Raw genomic sequence first — 7,738 nt, 5'->3', positions numbered from 1 at the left:
TCTCAATAAATCCAGGAATAACATGTTTTTTAAAAAACTTATGGTATTGGTGTTATGGTGTCTCTCACTATCTTTTATATGAATTTCTAACAGGGATAAAGGAGAAGATTTCAGTTTTCTAATTAGTTTTCTTTCATAATGCCATTGTATCAGTAACAAAGCCTAGATGGCACATTATGACAGCATCACAGTAGAGTAAGGGAAGACATATCCATGGAGTAGGAATCAGGAAAAATAGATCTCAGTTACAGACTACTTCTAAGCTATGATTCATTCACCCATACAGCCCTTTCCTATGTCACAGATTTTGCCATCTAAAATGACGAAGAAATTATGTTGAACTTGTGGAGTTTCCATGCATCAGAGTAGATGATCAAGCTTCTGCACCTAACAGAGTCCATAAAATTCAAGTGCAAGCTCATGTGACACCTTGAAAGAAGCGTGCGCCGCCTATGTTTTAATAATGCTTCTAAGAAGTCACCCAGGCTTAAGTAAACCACAGTATTTCACACATAGTCCCACTCAGCATAATAAAACTCGGCACTGCATAGAGACCACAGTCCAGATTCTACTTTGTAACTTTAGAACTTAACTCCGTTGTCCTGAATTGTGCCATGTTCTAGTCTAGAGACACTGACAAACAGAACAGAGCTCCCTTTTCGACCCTCTGCTACATGATGCCCTTACAAATTAAGCATCTAATCCACTACAGGCTCAAACTTCAGAGCAAAACTCAGGTAAAAGCTTTACGTCTCAGAAAATACATCTAAACCAAGCTGTGCTTAGTAATCTCTCCAGCTCTGTGAATTAATGCCACTGCAATTTCAGTTATTTATAGCTATGTAATAGGGCAGGAATAATTGTCTCTTGGCTAGACAGATTCTTGCTAGCAACAAACTGAAATCACAAGAAGAAAGAATTCTATGCTCTTGACCTCCCTTATATTACTACTTGTGATAAATTATTTCTCCTACTTTCAAACACACTTACACTTTTTAAATACAGAAACTTGTACACCCAGGTTAAAAAAAATCACAACTCTGAAATAGAAAGAAAACTCATTTCTCTTCATGTATGAAAATATGCATTATGTTGGGTCAACAAATGTGTTTCTACAGCAGGCTCAAGAAGAACAACCAGACTATGAGGAAGACTGATATCTGACTTAGGTAGTCACTAGAAAAATATTTAGCTACACAGTAAACCTTGACTGGACAGCAAACTTCTAGATAGCCAAACAAAAAGAAAATTTTTCCACCCTAAAACTCTTCTAATATAATTCCAGATTGTATGCATTTCATGTGACTACCAAGAAAAGCGTGCTGAAAGAGAAACCTTTTCTCTTTCCTTCTGTTCAGCATCGGTTGAAAGTCCCCAGCCAGAAAGACAGTTAGAGCAGAAAAATCATGCTGTCTCGTAAAAAAAAAAAAAAAAAAAAAAAAAAAAAAAGAAAGAAAAAAAAGAAAGAAAAATCATAGCTTAACAGGGAAAAGGCTAATGAATGCTTCAATAGCATAGCAATAAGATTTTTAGGAAGTATTGCATGAAACCATATATTAAAAAGAACAGCATTATCATAGTAATAATGTATAATTATCCCTTCACACTTATCTCACCTCAAATAGGCTTACTAAAGAAGGCAAGAACTAATACCCTCATTTTACAGCTAGCACGCCACAGAGCAAAATATCACTCTCAAAGTTGTGCCGCAGAGCACATAATGAGCTGAGGCATCCAGCACAACTTTGGCTTTACTACATCACTCTCTTGCTGTAAAAAAAAATAAATATGAGATTCTGTGCAGAAAAAAATAGTGTTTTACAGATCTCTGACTGCACAATGCATCGAAGCCTTATTACAGAATTCTGCAACCTAGACTACCTGTTTGCCACTCTTTAGAGTCCAGGGAAAAGAAACAGTTTAAAAATGGTAAGAGATGAGAAGAAACATTGCATTCAATTTCTAAAGTTGTTTCAATACTAAAATTTTATAAAAGAGCACACACGTACTCTAACACTTGTACGTTAACTTAGACTTTATGTAACAGCAATGCTGGAACCCCGTTCTTAGTGTATATTAGGATATTCAGATACATCAATCTGCATGCTTTATTTCCAAAAATGTTGCGTAAAGATTTATACTTACCATATTTGTTGAAACCTTAGTAAAAATCCCAGCTAGATAAATACAAACACATACATACATACATACATACCTACAATATTACTGAAGTAAACGAGAGGGCTAATAATCGGCTACATTCTGTAGGATTGCAAAATGCAACCTGTTTTGCATAGGACTTTGCAATTTTGGGTACTGCACCAGGGCATAGCATTATTGTTGCAACGTCTCAGCTGAGGGATGTGGGAAAGTGCCATCCCTGGGAGCTAACGCCACATCAGAAGGCATGTGCCTCACCAGCCGCCTGGAGACCCATTAGATGGCCGGGTATGGGATCAGGTCACAGTAGACAATGGACCACAGGGTTACAGGCCTGGGGAGGGATTCTGGCAGCATCACAACCTGCAAGGAAGGGCTTGAATTACTACAAGCAAGAAAACTCTAAGACTGAAATACATTTTAAGCATGTAATCTCCCATCATGTGGCATTATTCAGGAAGCTGCTTGAGCTTGGAGGTGACAGGGCTTATTCTCTTAGTCAGAGCTGGTGCGTTAGCAGGAGATTATTGCTGTGCATGTAACAGAAAAGGAAAAGGATTGCAGCGCTTGTGACGTAGGAGAGAAAGGAGGTTACGCAGCACGAGCCAGAGAAGGGAAAAGATCTACAGGCACAATGGAAGGAGCACATGACGATCCCCGTGACTAATAATGAAAGGGCTGGCAGCCTCTCTGACAAGAAACATCAGTTGTTTAAAGTTGAAATCACAGTAATGGTACCTCAGAGCAAAAACTCACTGAACATTCATTTTGAGAGAGAAGAAAAAAAAAAGTGTTAATTGTGAAATGTATATTAGATTAGTAGCTTTGAGCTTAAGCTAAGCATTTTTGTATGTTCCTGTACAATTTGCTGTACGGGAATGATTCATTTGGATATGCAAAAGCTGCTATGTTCACTTGATAGATGGCTGAAGTCCTCAAAAGCAAGCTGGATAACCTGACTCCATTGCTTTCACTAGGGCTGAACCTCTACCATCTGTTTTTCAGAATCAATACCTGCAGACACTTCCAAGGCATCACAATAAAATTTTGGCATTGTTACAAATGAGAAAGCACCCTCTTCAGATCTGCGTGTGTGTGCGCTGCCTTTTGGGTAGACTTGAGATTCTAAATCTTTCATCCCTCTTACAGCAACAAGAAGGAACTACTGTGCACTTAAGGCAACCAGTGGGGATAGGGAAGGCATTTAATAAGGTTCGCTGCAGTTTCAACACCCAATTTATACTTTTCCAAACAAGATAAAAAGTAGTAAGGTTGCAAATCCCTCTAGTTAAGACTATTACATCACTGTATGCATATAAGAGTAAGCAGCTGGTAATTCAAGTCACTGATTTACATTTACCGGACGTATGAAAGGCTAGAATTTTTTTCTAAAAAAATAAATATATGAAGTAGCAAGGGTTTGGGGCATATAGGCTCTTCTCATAGTCATTCCAAGTGCTTTTTTGTCATCTTGTCAGGTGGAAATCAACTAAAAAACGGTTATTATTCTTTTTTATTGGAAAAGGCAGCAACAGCAGCACCATGCCTGTTTCTTCTCTGGGGATTTTCCCACATATTTTCTATCTCTGATATTTGGTCTTTGGCTTTTGCACCGATCTTTCCTTGTAGTTCTGCTACATTCTCTGCTTTATGTTCTTCTGGGCCCAGTAAGCATTATGACATCCAGCCTTATCTTTTTTAAGGACCTGCAGAGTTTTTAATACTGTAGGTGGGTTCCAAAACTTCATTATTGCTTCTTTACTGCACTACACTTATAAACCCAGATCATTAGCTAGATGGAAATCTGTTACCAAAAACTGTTTGACCTTTTGCCCTATATACTTCCATGCTCTGCTGCCTCCCTCTTCCAGAGATGCATTAACCCTACTGTGCTCTGAGACTGCTCTTGGTAGTTTCTCTGTACACCTGAGCTTTTATTGTTGTAGAGTTGAAATACTAGCATAATGCCACTTACTGCCTGGCTCCTGACCAGCTGGTTTTTCTTGGATGCCATGTCTAACCAGTCCACCCTAGTGTTATTTTGGAGACTGTAAAGAAAAAGGTAGAGGGGCAGGACAGCAGGGCACCATAAGCACAAACAGGAGAAAGTATGGAAGAGATACCTAACAGAGAAACTTCAGCTACTGTAATTACCAGAGCCTCAATTTAACTGTGCTACACTGATTTTTGCAAAACGAGCTTCTTATCTATTAAAGATGAAGCTGAGAGCTTCAGTACGTTGTCCTAGTTCCTTGCTAAGGCTATCTCCAGAGATGCAGCCTTCCTGGTGACTTTAACAGCATCATTCCATCAGAGTTTCTTTAAACCTTGGATATTTCATTTCATGTTACTTCCATTATCAAGTTGCTTTGTTCAGCAGCTTTGAAACATTATATAACACCAATCTCTCTTGAATACAAAATATTGCTATTAATCCTTTTGCAACCATGAATCCAGGTTATATCATTTCTTCTGTAGACTTTCGCTAAAGTTGATAGAAAATGCAGCAAAGGTCTTTTCCTGATTTAAATTTTAGAACTTGTTCCAAATGTAAAACTACTCTATAGGCCTTTAGGCAGAATATCAACTGAGGCAGACACATTTAAGCAAAACATTGGATGCACTGAAACTGATAAGGTGCTGATACAGTCTTCTAGGCATTTTCAAATGTGTAGACTCTAAATCATTATAGAATTTAGACATGCATCAAAAATGTAAGGCTCAACTTCTTTGTGATGAGGATCTTGGGGGTTTTATGTCATGGTATTTTACAGATTCTAACTTCACCTTTGTATCTCTTCTCACAAACTACTCGGAAGTTACTCAGGTAGGAAAAATATACATTCAGCCTAGTTGTCTCTAACACATGAAATACATGTTAAGCTTTTGTGAAATATTGTGAAATATATTGAGAAAGTTTGTAACTACACTCTCTGCATTCACATTAAGAAGCATCATAATCTAAGCAATTAAACCAGTAATGATAAAATAAATTATATTCTTACTGACGCTGTGCATCTAAAAACTGCTAAATGAGAAGTGACGACTCAGTGGGCAAAGCTGCTAGAAGAATTTCAAGTTCTGTGGATAAAAAAAAATAATAACGTCTTATCTTTCTCTGTGCATTGAGTTTAATTCAGATCCCTGTTCAGGTCTGAATAAACTCAGCGGGCATTCTCCATTTATCTTCAGTGAGCTACAGATCAAGCCCAGGAATCATGTTACAGGCAAAGAAGAGATACTACTGTACTGCCATTGTCTCTGCTGATGCAACAGGGTCCTGCAACTGAATAAGCTTCATTTCTGAAATTTCATAGACTGAGAGATAGATCAACTGCAATACTTCTAATTTAATGACTGAGAAAAATGAAAATCAGAAAAGACCATTCTTGACACGGAAAACGAAGTGCTACCACTTTTTTTTTAAATTATTATTTATCTTTATTTCAAGGGACATACTGTGTGAAAACAAACCCAAACTTCCAAAGTTTAACAATACAAGGGCTGTAAACATTAAGAAGGTTTACACCGATTTTGGTTTTGTTTCTGTCATGGAGCTTAACCAATATTTTATTAGTTGTCCAACAGAACTGACAATCACTGTTTGCCAGCAGCTCTAGTTGTTTTCACTTTCACCATCTATACATACAATAACAACAACACGAGCCAGTGTGGGATAAGCAGGTATGGGTTACATAAGCAGTTACAGGGTGAAAATGCAATTTTTAGGTGACAGAACATTATTATGGTTTCTCTTTGATTAGCCTTTCTTCTTTTCTGGCCAATGGCTTGGCTGGGTCCTTCATCACAGAGACTGAGGCTCCATTCAAAAGATTTGATGGAGATACCTGAATTCAAAGTCTTTTCCTAATACTCAGTGGTTTTAATCTTACCAAATTGGCTAAAGATTTTCAGGGTGTCCTTAAAAAATTCAAGCATCATCGTCAAGGCTCTTTATACTAACAAGTTGTGGAAAAAGACAAGTTTGAAGATGCTGCAAGCCCAGAAGGGACCGCGCCGTGGCAGTTTTGATACATGTAAAGTTTCTGCAAGTTAGAAGCTCAGTGTTTGTTACAAAGCTATGCTAGTGGACATCCAAAATTTGGCATTAGCAGCACTGATGGAGCTGTTTGACTGCTGGGTGTTTACCGTACACCATCCCAGAGCAGCACCTGTGGAAAAGAGCAGAAATAAACATCAGAGCCTCAGCAGAACATTGGATACATCCTTCATTCCAAATATGATTTTGCTGATGATCAAAATAAGCTCTCTCCCCAAAAGCAAAGAGATGTTGCATCCTCAATTTTTGTTGACCTGGAGAGAGTGCTACCAAGGTAAACATGTCAATCACTTGAAACCTTGTTTCATCAACTGTGGCTGTGAAAAAGCTGAATAACTGCCTTGGGTCAGCTCATACAGTGACCTCTGTCTTCCATATACTAATGGTAAGACAAATATCTCTGGATGACAGCAAGGCAACTGAGGACAGTCTGATGACTTCCAGTGAATAGGCACGCAATCCTGCAGTCATCAATGAATGAAGACTTCTGGATGGTTCCTCCCTGAGCTGGGGTCTCACTCTGCGGAAGTTAAGCTGGTGACCTTCAGTTCTCTAGCGAAGGTGCATTCCTTTGTCATGCTCTGGGACGCATTGCCAAGGACAGAAATATGAATAGGCCAGGTGCAAGTATAGAGCCTTGTTTGATTCTACTGGGAGAAAAAAAAAAGTACTCTAAAATGGAGAATTATGGGCTTCTATGTCATTATGAAAGGAATAGATGAGGTTATAGAGTCTATCAGAACAGCCTGGATTGCTGAGGACTTGCAGATCACCCAGTCTTGAACAAGAAAATTGAATAGTTTAGTCTAATTAGTAACACTTAAAGTATGAATTCTGATTCCAAGAAATACTAAGATGCTGATTGACAGAAGCTGAGGACATACTGGGAGAAGTAGTAATGTATGCTTTCCCTCTTACAATAACCCTTAAACATGCACTAATAGCCACTCCAAGCCAAAATACTGGACTAAGATGAATCTTTTATCCTAGATCTAGTAGAGAATTCTTCCTAACCTCTCTGTTTTTCCTAGGTTTGCCAGTCTAAGCATAATTATCTAAGGGTTACCACACACAGTCCAGAAACTGCCTGCTCATGAGACATCACTATCAGAAGGATAAACCTGAATTAATAATGTCAAGAGTATAAACTGGGGGAAGATGCCAGACAGCACTCACATAATGGACAATCACATTTCTTTTTTTTTTCCATGGCTATGCAATTAAAGCATCCTTAAGGTCTTCCACCACTTCTCCTTTTCCACACGTTTGGGTGAATACTGAAAGGGCAACACACAATAGCCTTCTGCTTCCACACGTAAGTATGCTAGCAGCTATCTCACCATCCTCGTGGACATATCTTCTTGTAGCATTATTATATGTAAGATTTCCATTTGATCACATTAATCCTTGCATGAAGGAGATGAGAGGTGGATGACTAAAGACCTTATTCAATTGCCAAGGTCAACTTCTTTTTCAGATAAAAAAATGCTACTCCAAGATCTGTCAAAGGAGTTAAAG

At 38.4% G+C, this 7,738-nt stretch overlaps 1 protein-coding gene across 2 annotated transcripts in view; it reads right to left on the bottom strand.

Annotated features, from left to right (window-relative positions):
- Positions 1 to 5,713: 5,713 nt before the first annotated feature.
- The window catches only part of NRIP1 (nuclear receptor interacting protein 1), a 174,667-nt gene continuing 172,642 nt past the window's right edge, over positions 5,714 to 7,738 (bottom strand). For both annotated transcript variants that reach the window (XR_010072691.1, XR_010072692.1), the window contains exon 3: positions 5,714 to 6,332. The gene's annotated coding sequence lies outside the window, so the exon portion shown is untranslated. The remainder of the gene's footprint in view (positions 6,333 to 7,738) is intronic.

This window comes from Chroicocephalus ridibundus, chromosome 1, assembly GCF_963924245.1.
Source record: "Chroicocephalus ridibundus chromosome 1, bChrRid1.1, whole genome shotgun sequence".
In the NCBI taxonomy this organism is placed as follows: domain Eukaryota; kingdom Metazoa; phylum Chordata; class Aves; order Charadriiformes; family Laridae; genus Chroicocephalus; species Chroicocephalus ridibundus.
The sequence above is the reverse complement of the archived record's forward strand: the minus strand, read 5'-3'. Positions and strand labels throughout refer to the sequence as shown.